The sequence below is a fragment of the Ostrea edulis genome, chromosome 4 (assembly GCF_947568905.1).
Source record: "Ostrea edulis chromosome 4, xbOstEdul1.1, whole genome shotgun sequence".
Taxonomy (NCBI): domain Eukaryota; kingdom Metazoa; phylum Mollusca; class Bivalvia; order Ostreida; family Ostreidae; genus Ostrea; species Ostrea edulis.
In genome coordinates, this window is record NC_079167.1 from 3,494,102 (window position 1) to 3,510,012 (window position 15,911).

Below are 15,911 nucleotides of genomic sequence, written 5' to 3' on the forward strand. Positions count from 1 at the left end.
ACTGAGACACTTGCTTTAGATACATTTTCAATGGGTATATTTGAGGGACTTTTCTTGTCAGGCAGAAAAACATCTGAATACAGACTGTAAACATATGGTTTGGTGTAAATCTTGTGAAATAATACATTAACTTACAGCATATGAAATATGTTTTTGGTGAATTTACTGTGGCTGAAAGTAAAGTTGAATCCAATTAATTAAAATATGATCCAGAATTTGACAAGAATGGTTTTCCTTCTGATGGGAGGGGGGAAGTCCGTGTGGGGAGCCCCTGCTGCTGAGAACAGTGCTACAATTTACCTCCTGAACCCTAAAATCCAGTGAGTTATTGGTAAAATGAATGATCCTCTATATGCCATACCAATTTGACATTTTTTACTCCAAAAAACAAGTTGCCTTGTTTTATGGAGTCCCATAAAGAAAGCTTCCTGCAGCTGTGAAGTTAGCGCTTATCATTGGTTTTGATTTGATTTCCTCCCCAAAACATGAATTGTCATAAAGACTCAATCAGTTCCATAATTTTATGATTTCCATAAAAATTATTTGTTTCACAGCAACGAGGATTTGAGTAGTTTTTAACACGTGAGGATGGGAAAAAACCCACTACAGTTATCTATCAACAGATGTGTGGAACAAGTGATCTCCATCCACAGATTAACTTATACTGGATTATGTATTCAGCTTTGCTTTAAAATTTTTTTTGCATCCTTAAATTGTGAAATCATAAAATAAGTGAATTGAGGAGGAAAGTTGCAGGTGTTGACGCCATGTGGTCATATAGTTCACATAGGTGAGAGGTTCTCCACAGTGCTGGGGAAAAAAAGAAGATGGTGGTCTATAACCTAATACTTGTAGTATTAGACTTTGGTAGAAGTATCGTTTTAAGTGACTAGACATATTGCATTTAAAATCTCCACTTTACTAGAATTAGATGAAAATCTTCACTTTAGATATGTATCTGTGTGCTTGCTGTACCATGGTGCAGTGCATGTTGTGCTGTCTCTAATTTCAATTCTCATAAACTGGAAATTCATTAATTTTGTTTCTTTTGAATCAATTTTGCTAATCCCTAATATTCATCAAATGTTTCCGGTGTCCAGCCTGATTGAAGTGTTGTCATAAAATACCCATTAGGATGTGGATTAGAAAAATGGATCAAAATATTGAGTGCTGAAGCCAGTGTATAGTGCATGCCTCTGAAAAATATAAACTGTCAGTGGCTTTAATGATGAAAAATCCTGGAGATTGAATTGTGATTTTTATTTTTGGATGGATGTAAAATTGCCTTTGGTTCATTTTACAAAATTTGTTCCAGATTCCATTAAATGCTTCTGTAAGTTTAGAATTTGTTTGAAAGAAAAATTCAGACTATGACAGTACTATACCTATCCTCTGCAGAAATGTTTCAGATATTTAAAAGAAAAATTCCTTAATCTGAAATTTTATACTCAGGTATATCAAGCAGAAATATGTAACATTCAAGTAAAATAATTTATGAGCATAAAGAATTTTGACAAATTTGAAATGAAAAGGCGCCATTTGATATAACTGTATGCTGTTAATGACCACATATCCCTTCCTCCTGTATTTTTATGATAGATATTAAAAACATTGGTGTCGTACCATTCTACATTTACCTGGGGTAAAATCCCATTGTTATCTACCATGTTTTCTTTTGACTGGTAGGGATGTTAAAGATTTCAAATGAGAGAGTGGAGTGTTTGAATTGTCAGTGGGTGTAAAATTTACCACGGAAAGTGATGACTAAAGCATGTAAAGGTGACATGTGTTATTGTATGCTTTCCCATCCAGGTTCCTTGTTGTAATGATCAAACCAGCTTCCAACTAGGCTTTTACATCTGTTATTTTTTATTTCTTGTCAAAGCTTTAAAAATAAACTCTTCAATGCATCATTATGCTAACCCAATAGATCTACCAGTAGCCTAATGAATCTGCCGGATGTTTCCAGAATTCTAGAGCCTTGGAAGTGAGACACCAATGGATACCAAGCTGAAATTCCTTTCACTTTATAATCATTTGAGGCTATTTTACATTTCGAGATTTCTCAAATTCTTATAATCCCTGGATAGTCTGAGCAGTGCATGTAATAAGTGTGCACATATTTTTATTAATTTTCATTTCCAAGAAAAAAAATTTGTGAAGGAAAAGGTGTTTTTCAAGTATTGACATATTTTAGATTTCCATTTGCAGGACTATTGGTGTTTACTTTGATGTATATATGTTTTTCATTATCTTTTGATGTACAAAAATCAATCATTGGCTATCGTGTGCTGGTTATGGCGAAAGCTTTATCTTCTGTTTCAGTCTATCATAATGACCGTCTGTACAAATATTCATTAAGACGAATGATGCTGGGTTTTTTTTTATTCTGGTAGGTACTTTCTTAAAAAATACTCAGATTTGTTTAATATAGCTACGGTATTTAGCAAGTACTATTCTTCAATTCACAACCTTACTCATTAATTTGTAGGTGCTGAATATTTTTCAAAATTTATATAATATAAGGAAGAAATTTTCTCAAGTTAAATTTTATTAGGTGTGAAATTACCCCAAATATCCATGAATGATGCATGAAAGTAGCTAGAAGGAAAAATAGAATATCAGTACAAAGGATATCATTTCCCAGAAAGAATAGTTAAATGTGTTACCTAACCTAAATTTCTGATGAACGAAACAAAAATAGGAAGTAATCCGAAAGTCAAACAATGATCACTGTAAATAAAGCACCTTTTCTGTGAAAGAAACAAGAATCCTTGTCCGATTTGTCTGAATTTACCTTGTGTTTTACACCTCACAGTTGGCAAACACTTCCCTATTGGAAATAATCTGAGGAGAAAGAAGGTAAATATTTTCTCATTAGCATTAGACAGAGGATTTAGTGGTATTTTGGGAGATAGGAGTTTGTTGCTTGTGGCTAGTTGAAGAGTCTAGCAAACAGAGGGAATCTGTCTTCAGTCACACTGGGCCTAGTCTGGGTGATTGATGTCGATTCCCCAGTAGCACTTCTCCCCAACTTTTGTTCATTTTGTTGTCACGCTTCTTAAAATGTCCTTTTCAAATATTGACTTTAAGCAAAGTAAGTCCTCCTGCAGGTTTGAGGAAAGGGACAATCAATGCAAGGCATGTGGAAAGAATTTCTAACCCAAAGTAGTCCTGTACCAAAATTTTCATAGAATATATGAGAACTTTTTTCATGACAGGTTTGACATTCATCACCTTTTTCCCAAGCATCAACACAAAGATTTCTCCACAAGTTTGCTTCATAAACAAATCAGCATTTGCCTAGTAAAAAAGGGTCCAAGAAGTTAATTGTCAATAGACAATGAGGTTTGGGCGCTTTCTTATTAGGTGTTGTTCCAGTTGGATGCCCAGAGAAAATAGAGGACTCTGGGTAATTACAGACTAGCTGGCATTTGATGGACCAGTTTATTGTTGAATGTGCCGAGGTTCACACCAATTTTTGGTTTTGCTTGTAGGTCAATAATTTGATCGAGTATTTGGGTATATGATGTCGGGACTAGCAATATGATGGATTTGTCTTGGGTTGGAGCCCAGTTGCATTTATACCCCTGGCAGATGTAACCATTACCTCCCCTTTTTTTTGAAGTTTAGATAATCTTTTTGGTTGTTTGTATTTTTCATTTCTTCCCCCCTGCCAAGAGAAAGAGTTTAGCATTTTTATCTTCACATCAATCTAAATTTGTTAAGATTGATTATGAAGTTATTCCTCATTATCTGCAATATCTCTTGTTATGCTTGGCACAGGGCTGTAGTGGATGTTGTATTATAGTCTTTTGTGTAATGATTTTTAATCAATTGAAAAGTGCCACAAGGTACTGATAAGAGGCTCCACAAAATGTCTACCTGGAGTCTAAAAGATCAAAAGAAAAATTATAGAATTCATTTTCTCCACATATTTCACAGTTTGTGATTGTCAATTGTAATTTGGGTTGTGGGGCTTTATCATTTAACAACATCTTAACAATTTTTAAAGCTTATTAAGGTTTTATTCTAAACATCAAGTTTTTAAAAGTTTGTGTGAAGTTTAGGATCATATTACTCTAGATAGAAAATTTCTTTCAGGATTCGGGTATCATTTCGCTCTTCAGCTGTATTGATAAAAAGGGTTGTGTTGAGTAAATATTTTTCATTATCATTAAAATAAACCTCAGTAAAATTGATAATAATTAGATAATTGACTATTAAATGTTTTATAGATTTAAAAAGCAAAGAAAAAATCCTTCACTCTGCTGTGCTATTATCTGGCGTCTGCATCGTCAACATATTGGGGGAGTGATGAATTGGTTTGATAGCCGTATATGTATATTCATTGATGCACTGTACACTAGAGGGAAAATATAGATACTTTCATTCGGATATATATTTATGCAGTATTTCACAATTACAGTAACTTGTGAATTTTGTCATGTTACGTCTGTGTGACTGATGCTATCTGCTGGATGAACAGGTATTACAAAGGCAAAGTGTTTGAAATACCTTTATGTTACCATAGCAATAGTTACTCACAAGACTAGTATATACACTGCTGACTATTTATATAGTACTGGAATATTTACTGTAGGTTGTACTGGCTGTAAAATCCTGTGAAAATTATTATTTTGTCCTCGTGGATGTCAGAATGATTTAGGTGTCAGTATTATTTTAAATAATTAGCAACCTGTACAAAAATTTAATCAAAATTTTATTGTGCAATTGTAAAAATTTATCAAAATATCTTTCACCCTTTCGAATTTGGACAGAATTACACCTCCATCAATCCAACACACACAAGAAAAATTACGATTGTGCAGAACCATATGTTTTGAACAAAGACTTAAAAGGTAGAGTTTTAACTGGTGTCATAGAAACCAGCAGATTTCATTGTTCAAGGTCACTGTCATCTAACACTTTATACAGCTGCTGCCACTGAAACAGACTAAATGGAATCAAGAGTTATGGAAGGCATCAGACAAACTGTGTGAAATATTTACTAGATTGGATAGGGCAAGTGAGGTTGTAATTGTTGAATTATGGGTCTATGAGGGTATTTGAAAAAAAAAATGAATTCAAAAGATAATGAAGTCACTGAGGCGATTTTTACAAAGACAACTTTAAACCCTCCTTGTTTCACAGTTGAACGGATAAACCTTTATTTCTATTCAATCATTTTGCATGTTAGGAAACTATTTAAAATGCAAAATTAGAATCTTTGTAAACAAGGCTTGATGGAAACTGCATGCCATCACACGATCTATTTTATTATCCACTGAATTACTTGTTCAAGAGTTCTTTCTACTGACACAAGTTTATCTGTTTTAAATACAGAATTTTTTTTTTGAAAAGCACATCTAAAAATAAGCCTTGTCATTTAAAAGCAAATCAATTCAAATTAGCTTGAGGAAAACTTAATGTACTTGAATCGTGACTCTTCCACAAAGACGTATAATTCATCACACAAACTTCAGTGGGGCAACTAATTTACTAGGAATACAAATCTTGTAAAAGATTCTTTAATCTAGTCAACTTAAAAATTAAATCATTTATTTTATGATAATAAATAAATGACCTATGTTTGCATAGACTTGCATGCAACAATCCAGAAATCGGTTTTGGATCCTTGTGGTCTATATTGTCTTCTAGACTGCTAGCCATTGTCTTTGGCTCCTCTGCTTGATTGCCAATTAAATATTTTGAAGTTTGGTAATAGATTCCTGGGTTGAAATATATATGTTATGGTGGGTATTGGGTTGCCAAGTTTAAATGAAGGAACATAGGTTGGTACATCGAATTAACAACCAATGATTACAATCTAAGGACATTTGAAACTTGGTTTGTGTCAACTTTGTAAATTTGATATATAAGAAACATGAATTTTTCAGTATGATTTAATTGATTGTAGCAATCAGTGCAATCTTAATTAATGAGATGAATGTTAGATGACACATTACAGACACTACTTGTTTGTAGGTATGGCCCTTTTGACAGGCGTTGATAGGTCCATGGTCTTGATCATGTTTGATTGATGGGACCTGAGTCAATGGAACAGGTGCCCTTCAAGTTAAACTCAGTCGAGTCAATGGAAGTTTCTGAGTCAGCTGATTGCTCTCTGTCCAGACTTGGTCTTCAGCTGATGATGTAATGGAAGGAGAATGTTTGAACATTTGGTGACTAGGCTATCGATGATTTCTTGTATTGTTACAGATGTATGGATAGACCCATTCATATCTATATAAACTAATCACCACTCCATCTTCATGTTTCAGAATCTTTGATTGGCATGTAATAGGAAAAATATATGTTACTTTCTTACACCTGACTTAACTTTGTATGAAGGATGTAAGGTATGGGTTATTGATTCACTGCCTTTGATGTGGACACATAAAGATGTATGTACTTGTGTCTTTGTAGTTTCTTGTTAATATTAAATAAGGATGTTATTGGAACTAAAAATATTGACAATACATGTTAGGTATATAAGATGGAATTTCCTCTAGCAATATAATTATTAAATGCACTTTTTCCTGCTTCTGAGGTACCTGTTGTGTGGTGATTTTGGACCCCATTGATGGCTTTATCAGAACGCTGGCTGCTCTAATTGGAGACTGTCAGCCTTCTGTTGTAAAACCCTTCAGTCAACAAGCAAAACAACATACAGCGGAAATGAAATGGGGGAAATTTTTCTATTCTGGAAATTGCCATCTTCATAATTGTTAAGGAAATTGTGAGGCTTGCTTTATTAGATGAGAGATTTAACTGTCATTTTCCCTCCGACTCCTTGAAGCATTAGAATTACATGTTTTCGTTGAAGTTCAGCTGTCAATAAGTGCTGTATGAAGAGATTCACATTATTTTTACCTTTTACAGCACTATTGTAATAGATGATGGATATTTGTGGACTAGTATACACAACTGATGTGCAAAATTCCAAAATATGTGTCCATAGAGTAATGAGATCAAGAAAGTCTTGAGGGTGAGGTATCAGTTTTCCAATTCTGATATGGATGTTGAATTGCTTAATTTTTATTTTATTTGGTAATTTTCATGGCACAAATTTTAAATTTTGTCTCAGGAGGGGAAAATGGTTTTTAGGAAATTTGGTAGAACACTAGGTGTCGTATAACAACAAAATAACAGTTCCATCACTGTTGCAATAAAATCACACATTACCAGGAGTCCACGCACTGAAGCAAAAAGAGAAAAGAATATTCATTTCCCTACAACCATTCCTCAAGGAAATCAAACAATGGTTTTCTGTACCCATTCTTAGAATATATCATGTATGAATGGATGCCCCCTGACAAAATAAACTATACTGGGTAGCTTTCCACTTCCTAATGGTGGTATCCTTTTCTCTCCATCTCGGTGCCAGAACATTTGTCATAAGTTTGTTTACAGCATTAAAGGCTTACTGGTAATAGATGTTTGTCTGTAGACTTTCCTAATAATCCAAGTGTGTGCCACTTCCAACATTTTTAAAGAATTAATTTTTATGTATTTATTCCCAGGTAAAGCCCAGAAAACTGCTGTTCAAGAAATACAAAAATCCCCTGATGTATGTATACTGTCAAAAGATACAGATCAGCTTTGAAGTGCACTTTTATAAATTCTTTTGATACTGTATTAGGGTTTATTAATACCAGTACAGATAGTGACAAATGCAGAAGACTCTAATAGAAGTAGCTGTAGAATTGATTGATGCTATTGTTAAAGTAAAGGACATTTTGGCTTCAGCTAATTGTGAGTCGAGGAGGACCTGAAGTAACCTTTTTCATTTAAATGGACAGTTAATGATACATAATGTGCTTTATTACTTCGCGAAGCTTTCCCCGTAATTCCCACTTTCAAAGTAAGCAAGTTGTTTAAATCGTTTGAATAGTGAGTTATGGTGGTTTGATAAAAAAGGTGTATTATTTTCTCAAAGAATGAAGTCAGCATTCAAAGGTATTTCTGTGCTGAAAATTGTAGAGCGTTTCACATGTACAATAAGACTTGATAATGCTGATTCTTCCGCAGCTAATCAATCAGAAGAAATTGGTACGTAATGATTAGACGCACACAAAAGATAATAGCCTCTGCCATCCCTGTCAACCTTCAGTCTCCGTCTGCTCATTACCTACCTGCACTGATTGCTTCTGAAGTGGAGGTTATCTTGTCCTTCATTTATCTTCTGTGGTCCTTGTTTCAAGGTGGGGCTGGCTTTGCATGTGTCATGGTTTAGCACATGAGTCCAAACTAATAGTCTTTTTTAAACTGGTTCTCCAGCATGCGAGAGGTTCATGAAGAGATACTTTCGTCTTGGCACCACTTATAAAGGACGTTAACTGGGGCTCTTACTTGTTGGAGTAGTTCTGAGTATACTGTTGGTGTATTTCATCACAAAAATTCCTTGGTTTATGTCCTACTCTGTACCAACTGCAGACATTAAAGGGCAACTTCACTCACCCGAATGATCTTCCTGTGGAAACAACTCCATACCAGTATGAGACTTTTAATTTCTTTTCAGTCTGTCTTTGTGACCCTTAGCCAAATATTGAACAAATGCATATTTCTAAAGCAGACATTTCATGCTTACTACTGTCCAAATATCTTCTGTGCAGCATCATTACTTCCAAGTGTGAATAATGACTCTTAAGGTCAAAGTTAAAATTAAGAAATTCCCGGCTCCAAATTAGCCTCCTGTGCAGGTATAATCATCTACAGTTAATTAAAAATTTGCAAATACGATTTGCTATACCTTGCCCCCGGGGTCTTCCCTCATTCCTTCCTTTAATTGATCAATATGATTATCTTAAAAGCTCTTTCAGATAAGTAAGCCTTACTCTTGTACTTTCGAAACCAATGTTAGTTCTATTTTGCTTTATTGATATATGGCTGAATTGTTACTCTGTTGACTAACGTGTGCATATTTAGTGTTGGCAGGGTTGCATTACACTCTGGGACCATTCTGGCTCATTGGTTCCTCGATTTAGAAAATTGTCATATTTCGGCTCCCAGGATAAAAATGAAAATTCTGAAACCTTATTGCACATCTACAGGACACCACCAGTCACATTCCAAAATATGATTTAACCATTGCTTTAAATGTAGGAATTCGTGGAACATGGTTTTTAGTTTCTGATCGCCTGTTGTCCATCATCTGTCCATCTGTCTGTCTATAACCTTTTTACATTTTTAACTTCTTTACCTCCAGAGCCACTGGGCCAATTTCAACCACACTTTGCAAAAAGCATCCTTTGGTGAAGGGCTTTCAAGTGTGTTCAAATGAACGGCCATGTCCCCTTCAAAGGGGATATAATCACAAAAACGCAAAAATAGGGTGGGGTCATTTAAAAATCTTCTTCTCAAGAACCATGTGGCTAGGAAAGTATGAATTTACATGAAAACTTACTGACTTAGTGCAGATTCAAGTTTGTTCAAATCATGGCCCCTGGGGGTAGGATGAGGCCACAATAGGGGATCAAAGTTTCCATACAAATATAATGGGGAAATCTTTAAAAATCTTCTTTTCAAGAACCATTGGGCCAAAGAAGTTTACATTTACACGAAAGCTTCCTGACATAGTGCATTCAAGTTTGTAAAATCATGGCCCCTGGTGGTAGGTTGGGGCCACTATAGGGATCAAAGTTTTACATGCAAATATACAGGGAAAATCTTTGAATATGAGCTAAGGTGACTCAGTTGTGTGATGTGGCCCATGGGCCTCTTGTTTTAGAAAAACATTGACTTTTTTTTACCCTAGATAAAATAAAAATTCCATAACCTTATTGCACATCTACAATCATATTCCAAAAGATGAATTGGCTATACTGCTTAAAATGTAAGAAGAGTTTGAGATAGTGAAGAACAGACAGAAATAACAACAATACACCTGCAATTGCAACCCTTTTCTTTCAACATTATTCAAACTTTGTATAGTGATTCAAGATGTGAATCTTTTGGACACTTTCGAACAATTTTGCCAGATTTTCCATGTGGATAAGAAGAAAAAAAAGATGCTAAATCATATATTATAATTTTATGATAAACATACACAGTTTTTTCATTGACTTTAAGATTTGGTTTTGACATGAGATCAGAAAATTTGAGTACAAATAATGTTTGTTTACATAGTCCTTTTGTATGTGAGAAAGTGCACTAAACTCCAATAGATGATGAAATTCATCTGCTCTATTTTTCTTGTTAAAATGTGTACAATAACAGGTGCAAAATACCTGTTTGTGTAAATTGTTAGGTAGATTATGCATACACACCCTGTACTGGTCCTAATCAACTTCTAAGAATAATAGAATCCTTCATTATTACGAATGTGGGATAAGGAAATTACACTGAGGGGACAAGATTCGCAGTCTAGGACGAGGCTTTGCCGAATTCTAGACAGCGAATCTTGTTCCAGAGGTAGTATTTCCCTATCCCACATGAGTAAATAATGATGTATTATTTTTCTCACATTTTACCCGCAGTTTAATCATAAATTTAAGAACTTTGAGAAAATTCAAAATCCTCATTTTAATTTCATTGCAGACTGCCAAAAAGAGCATACCTGAAAATGCATGGTTAATACACTGTGAGTGTAAACTAAAAAAATCCAAGGTTGTCCACCAGAAAGCTATATGAAATCGAGATTTAAAGAAAACAATGCTAAACATTTTACTTCAACGTGTAGGGCCTAATGTAAATCAGAGAAAATATATGACGTCACAAATGATGTCGCAGCAGTGTGAGACAGAAAAATCTCACATGGCTATTTCACATGGATAAAGTCGATCTCATATTGGTGTTAATGTGAGAAGTATATTAATGAATTGTTGAGGAATGCATAACAAAAATCACAAAAGATAAAAATTAATTTCTGATTTATTTTTATTGCCTAATAAATACTTACCAACATTTCCATGCTGCCTTTGTTCATGAAATATACTATACTGATCTACTTCAAGAAATTAGGATCTGCTGAATCAATAGTTTGGGGTTACATGATAAACAAGAAATGTTTTAGAAACATATATGGCCCCATGCTGCAATATTGAAAAGTATCACCTTTAAATTTAAACTGTCTGCAATGATAGTGAAAAATATGGGTTATCAACTAGTCGGAGGCAACCACAGTACTAGGTTTGATCTGTGTCGGGCAAAGGGTTCTAAAGATGATAAGCAGTATTTTTTTATATCCAGAGTGAATTGATTTATGACCTTGTGAGATTCAAAATGAAAAAGATCGAGTCATAATACCATAAGACATTTTGACCAATGCAGGGCATCTACTCTTTAGGGGGGCACCAGTATACCAAGTTTGATGTCTGTCATGCAGAGGGTTTACAAGATACTGAGTAGACAATATTTTCTTATGTCCAGAGTAGTTTGACCCTTGACCTTGTCACCTCAAAATTATAGGTGTCATATACTCCTTAGGATGTACCAGTGTACCAAGTTTGATGTCTGTCAAGCAAAGGGTTTTCGAGATATTGAATAGACAATATCTTCCTATGTCCAGAGTAACCTTAATTGTGACCTCAAAATCAGTAGGGGACATCTACATTTGTACTGCTTTGGTCGGACCTTTAATTTCTGGATTTGACTCTACCTTCGATCTCCAATTCTTGATCACTCAAAGTCTTATCAAGGTTCCTTAAACTTGGAGTTATTGAGAGTCACCTATAATGGAGTCGTGCACCTGTCATTTTTATTGAGATTCTATATCAAGCTATATAAATTATACACTATATGGAAAAGCAATTTAACTCAATTGGATTAAAAAGTAATCAAGCTAATATCTTATTTATTTATTTATTCTCCAAGTCGGATAATGAATATTCATGATCACATGATGTTGCAAGCTAGACCCTGTTTTACTAAAGAACTTACGACAAAGACTAAGAATGGTATATAGTTCTAAAATTTCGTCAAGTTTATGAGGTTATTCTTATATAAAATTATAAATACTGTATATTAAGTGGATCGAATTTTTAGCAAAACACAAATTTAGTGATTTTTAAAAAAAAAAATGGGTATATATATTTGGCGAGAGTTTAGTTTAGCGACTTTATAATTTTCATAATTAATAATATAATTGTATGATTAAATTTTTTTTCATGCTTTTGCACACATCCACCATAAACATCACTCCTTCATGAATATACATTAGAAATTTTAAATCACCATTTTCATTTTGCATTGAAAAGACCAGAACTCCATTAATACCAATGCAGTGGACCCTCAGACATCCAGACACCATATAATTGGATGCTTCAGCTTTTTGGATGATTCTTTTTGAAAATAGATTTTTTCATTATTATTTTGTCTTGTTTATCCAAAATTCCATGATCTGGATCAAGATGGTTGTTCTTTACCATAAAATGCATTTTCCACTATATTTTGGTTCATACTGTAGTATTTTGTTGTTCTTTCAGCTTGAGTAACCTTTCCTGACCCTGGTGTTGGTTATTGTAAAAACACTAGCCTGGCTCAGTTTTGAAATAATCGATCACTTGTGATCCCCGACTCGCTGCAAATTATAGGATATTATCAAAATTTGTGCACAAGTAGACTCTCACTTGTCTTGTTTTGAATTGTTGTATTTCTGTTAATTTTCCATATCAGTACTGTAGGTTAAATATTGACAAAATATTTATGTAGTTAAAGTAATAACATCCTAATAATATTGGTTTACATGTTGCTATTGATAGACCAAACTTTGGTGTGTTATAACGATTGCTCTCTATATGCACAGTATTTTACACGTGAATCAGAATGTTATTACATTGTACCTTGAATTTCTAATTTGATAACATTATAATTCTATATTCAATCAAAAGTTGCATCAAATTTGAAAGTGCACTACAGTGATCATATATCATGGGATGATTAGCATACCATAAGTGCATTTCAAGGCAGTTTTAGCATAGATGAGCATTCAACTTAAAAGGGGACTCAAATGATAGCTTACTTGGGTAAATTCAAAAGCAGTATGAAATCTGATTGCTTATCAAGTGGCTACAGGGTGTTTTGTCATTAGAAATTAGCTTGGACAATTACTATTAAATGGTGTATCCAATGTAAGTCATCACATACTTTTCATGGCAATCCAAATATCCTTGATAATCCCGTGGGGATCCGAGTTAGAATAAGTCTTCAGTACCCCTTGTTGTAAGAGGTGACTAAATGGGGCGGTCCTTTGAATGAGACTGCTAAAACTGAGGCCCATGTCACAGCAGGTGTGGCACGATAAAGATCCCTCCCTGCTCAAAGGCCATAAGCACCGAGCATAGCCCAAATTTTGCAGCCCTTCACTGGCAATGGTGACATATCTCTACACGAGTGAAATATTCTCTCAGAGGGATGTTAAACAATATGCATCATAACATCAATCAATCAACTCCTTGATAACTTTCATTTAGATTCTTTTAAACTTTGCTTTGAAGCATCTTTGGAACAAGGGGGACATAAATTGTAAATTTTCAGGACTCCTGTATCAGGGGTCATAAGAGCAGGGTAAAAACTGCCCAAATTTAACCAATTTTCAATAAAATCTTCTCTAAACTAAATGCATAGTCATGTAGAACAGGAAGATTGTGTATTTGTTCATAATCCCTGAGGTGAAGGTTCTGACTGTAGGGTGGGGTCAAACTAGGCATGTAATGTTTATGTGTGAAATATTTGAATAATATCTACATTATTTTTATTGATACTAAATTGAAATTAAATAGATATTTAGAAGGAGCACTCCTGTAACCCTTTACCATTGTAATTTTCATAATCTCAGGAGTATCACGGGTTTTGGTACCAAGGTGGGGCCAAATTGGTCATAGTGATTAAATGTCTTTATCATTTGAAAGACTTCTACAGTAACTATATAAAACTAATAAATATTTAGGACAAGTGAGAGAAAGGGATATACCAAAATTGTGAATTTCGCAAAACCAAGGTTCTGACTCTTGGACTAAACGAGTGATAATAGTGTTGATATATCATTCATTAATATGGGAACTATTGGGGGAATTTGTTGTTTTACACTACTGCTGAATACTAGAATTTAGCTTAGATATGCGAAACAGGAAAGTTATAGATTTCATAGTCCTTGGGGCTAATGATACTTTTAACTCAGGTGAATGATATAAGCCTGTGGACCTCTTTTTTAAAAACTTTGTGAAGGTAGATGATATAGGAACTATGACATAAATGTAATGAACCTGAATTCCTTAAAGTATTACTGGGTGTGGTAGCTCAGTGGTAGAGCGTTCCCTTTGTAACCTGGAGGTCTCGAGTTTGAGCCCCGCTCATGCCACGGCTGCTTCAAACCTAAGATGAACATAGGTAGCAATTTCACCTTCGCCAAACGCTCGACATTTAGAAGTGAGAATCACAGGTCTTTTCAAATATGACTTAACAACGGAGGTCCCGCGTCGTGGCAGGTGTTGGCACGTTAAGGAACCCTCACTGCTACAGCCATAAGCGCTAAGCATAGGTTGAAATATTTGGTACTTCACCTACAACTGGTGATGTCTCAATATGAGTATAAAAATTCTCAAAGGGATGTAAAACAAATAAATTCACCTACAAACCTCTTACCTACAATCCCTCCAAATTATTTTTCAAGGATCGAGATCAAAAGTTGTGGTATCCAAAACTTAATTGTCATCAAATGAAACATTAACATACAAAGTGATTCACCAAAAGAATTTTCAAAATTTAAAAGATATAAGAAATATCATTACCCTTAGGCCCTATGAGAAAAGTACTTCTTTAACAGAATATTTTCAAAAGAAAACTCAGGGTGTAAAAAGGTTTATTTTAAGATACCATGGTCTTTGATAGTATGCAAAGAAAAGTGTAGTCATCATGCAAAATATAAAAGTAATCCATTTTGATGCCTTCTATTAATATGGCTGGAGCAGATTATGTTTGTCATGTCTATCCTTCTGTCCTTCCGTCACTCTTTACATTTTAAGCTCAGTTTCAAAGAAACTATTCAAGATATTTTTATCAAACCTTATATGCTGATACATATTGGTGATATCTAATCAACTGCATCAATATTTTTTGACCTTGACATTTCCTGTGACCTTCACCTCACTTTTCCCTATTTGGTGTTTAGCTCAATTTAAAACCAACTATTGACAATATTTTTTATGAAGAATCTTACACTCATACATATTAGTGGTAGCTATTCAACTGTGGCATTATTTTTTTACCTTGACTTTCCCTCTGACCTTGACCTCACTATTTCGTATTTGGTGGTTAGTTCATTTTCAAAGCAATTAATGAAGAATTTTTTAGTCCCTTTCTGAATATAACCGGGGCATATAGTGTTTGTCATGTACATTTGTAATAGCCATGTTTATAATTGAGGATCTGCATTTCATGTGAGTATAATTTTTTTTGTTAGAAGTAATTTTGAATAATGATAACCTTTCTATTTATAACTAGGCAACATTTCATCAATCCAAATTGCAATTTATCTTTATAGCAATTTTCTTAGAATTTTTCTAAATTTTAATGATATTCAGATGGAGTGAAGTGAATGGGTGATAATACTAGAGTCATAAAGTTCAAAGATAAAAAAAAACATTTTGAAAAAAAGTGACATTAAAATAATTTAACACTTCCCTTTGCCATAGAAATACTGCATTAGATTGATAACGGAGAGTGTCTAAAAAATATTTTCTGGGAGTTATGCCCCTTTTGATTTTAGACATTTGGCCTCCGTTAGTCCTGTTCTTGTCACTGCAACTCCTCTAAAACCACTGAACAGATTTTCATGAAAATTTGTAGTTAACATGGACATACTGTGTAGATGTGCATATTTGCAAGAAATTCTTATTCAGTGTTTTCTTGGACTTATGTCCCTTTTGGACATAGACGTTTGGCCAAAATACACTTGTTATCTTGAACTT

The 15,911-nt window shown here is 34.2% G+C and overlaps 1 protein-coding gene across 5 annotated transcripts in view; it reads left to right on the forward strand.

Moving 5' to 3' along the window:
• Positions 1-15,911, forward strand: part of LOC125670446 (eyes absent homolog 1-like) — a 69,688-nt gene that overhangs the window by 21,046 nt on the left and 32,731 nt on the right. The window lies entirely within an intron of this gene.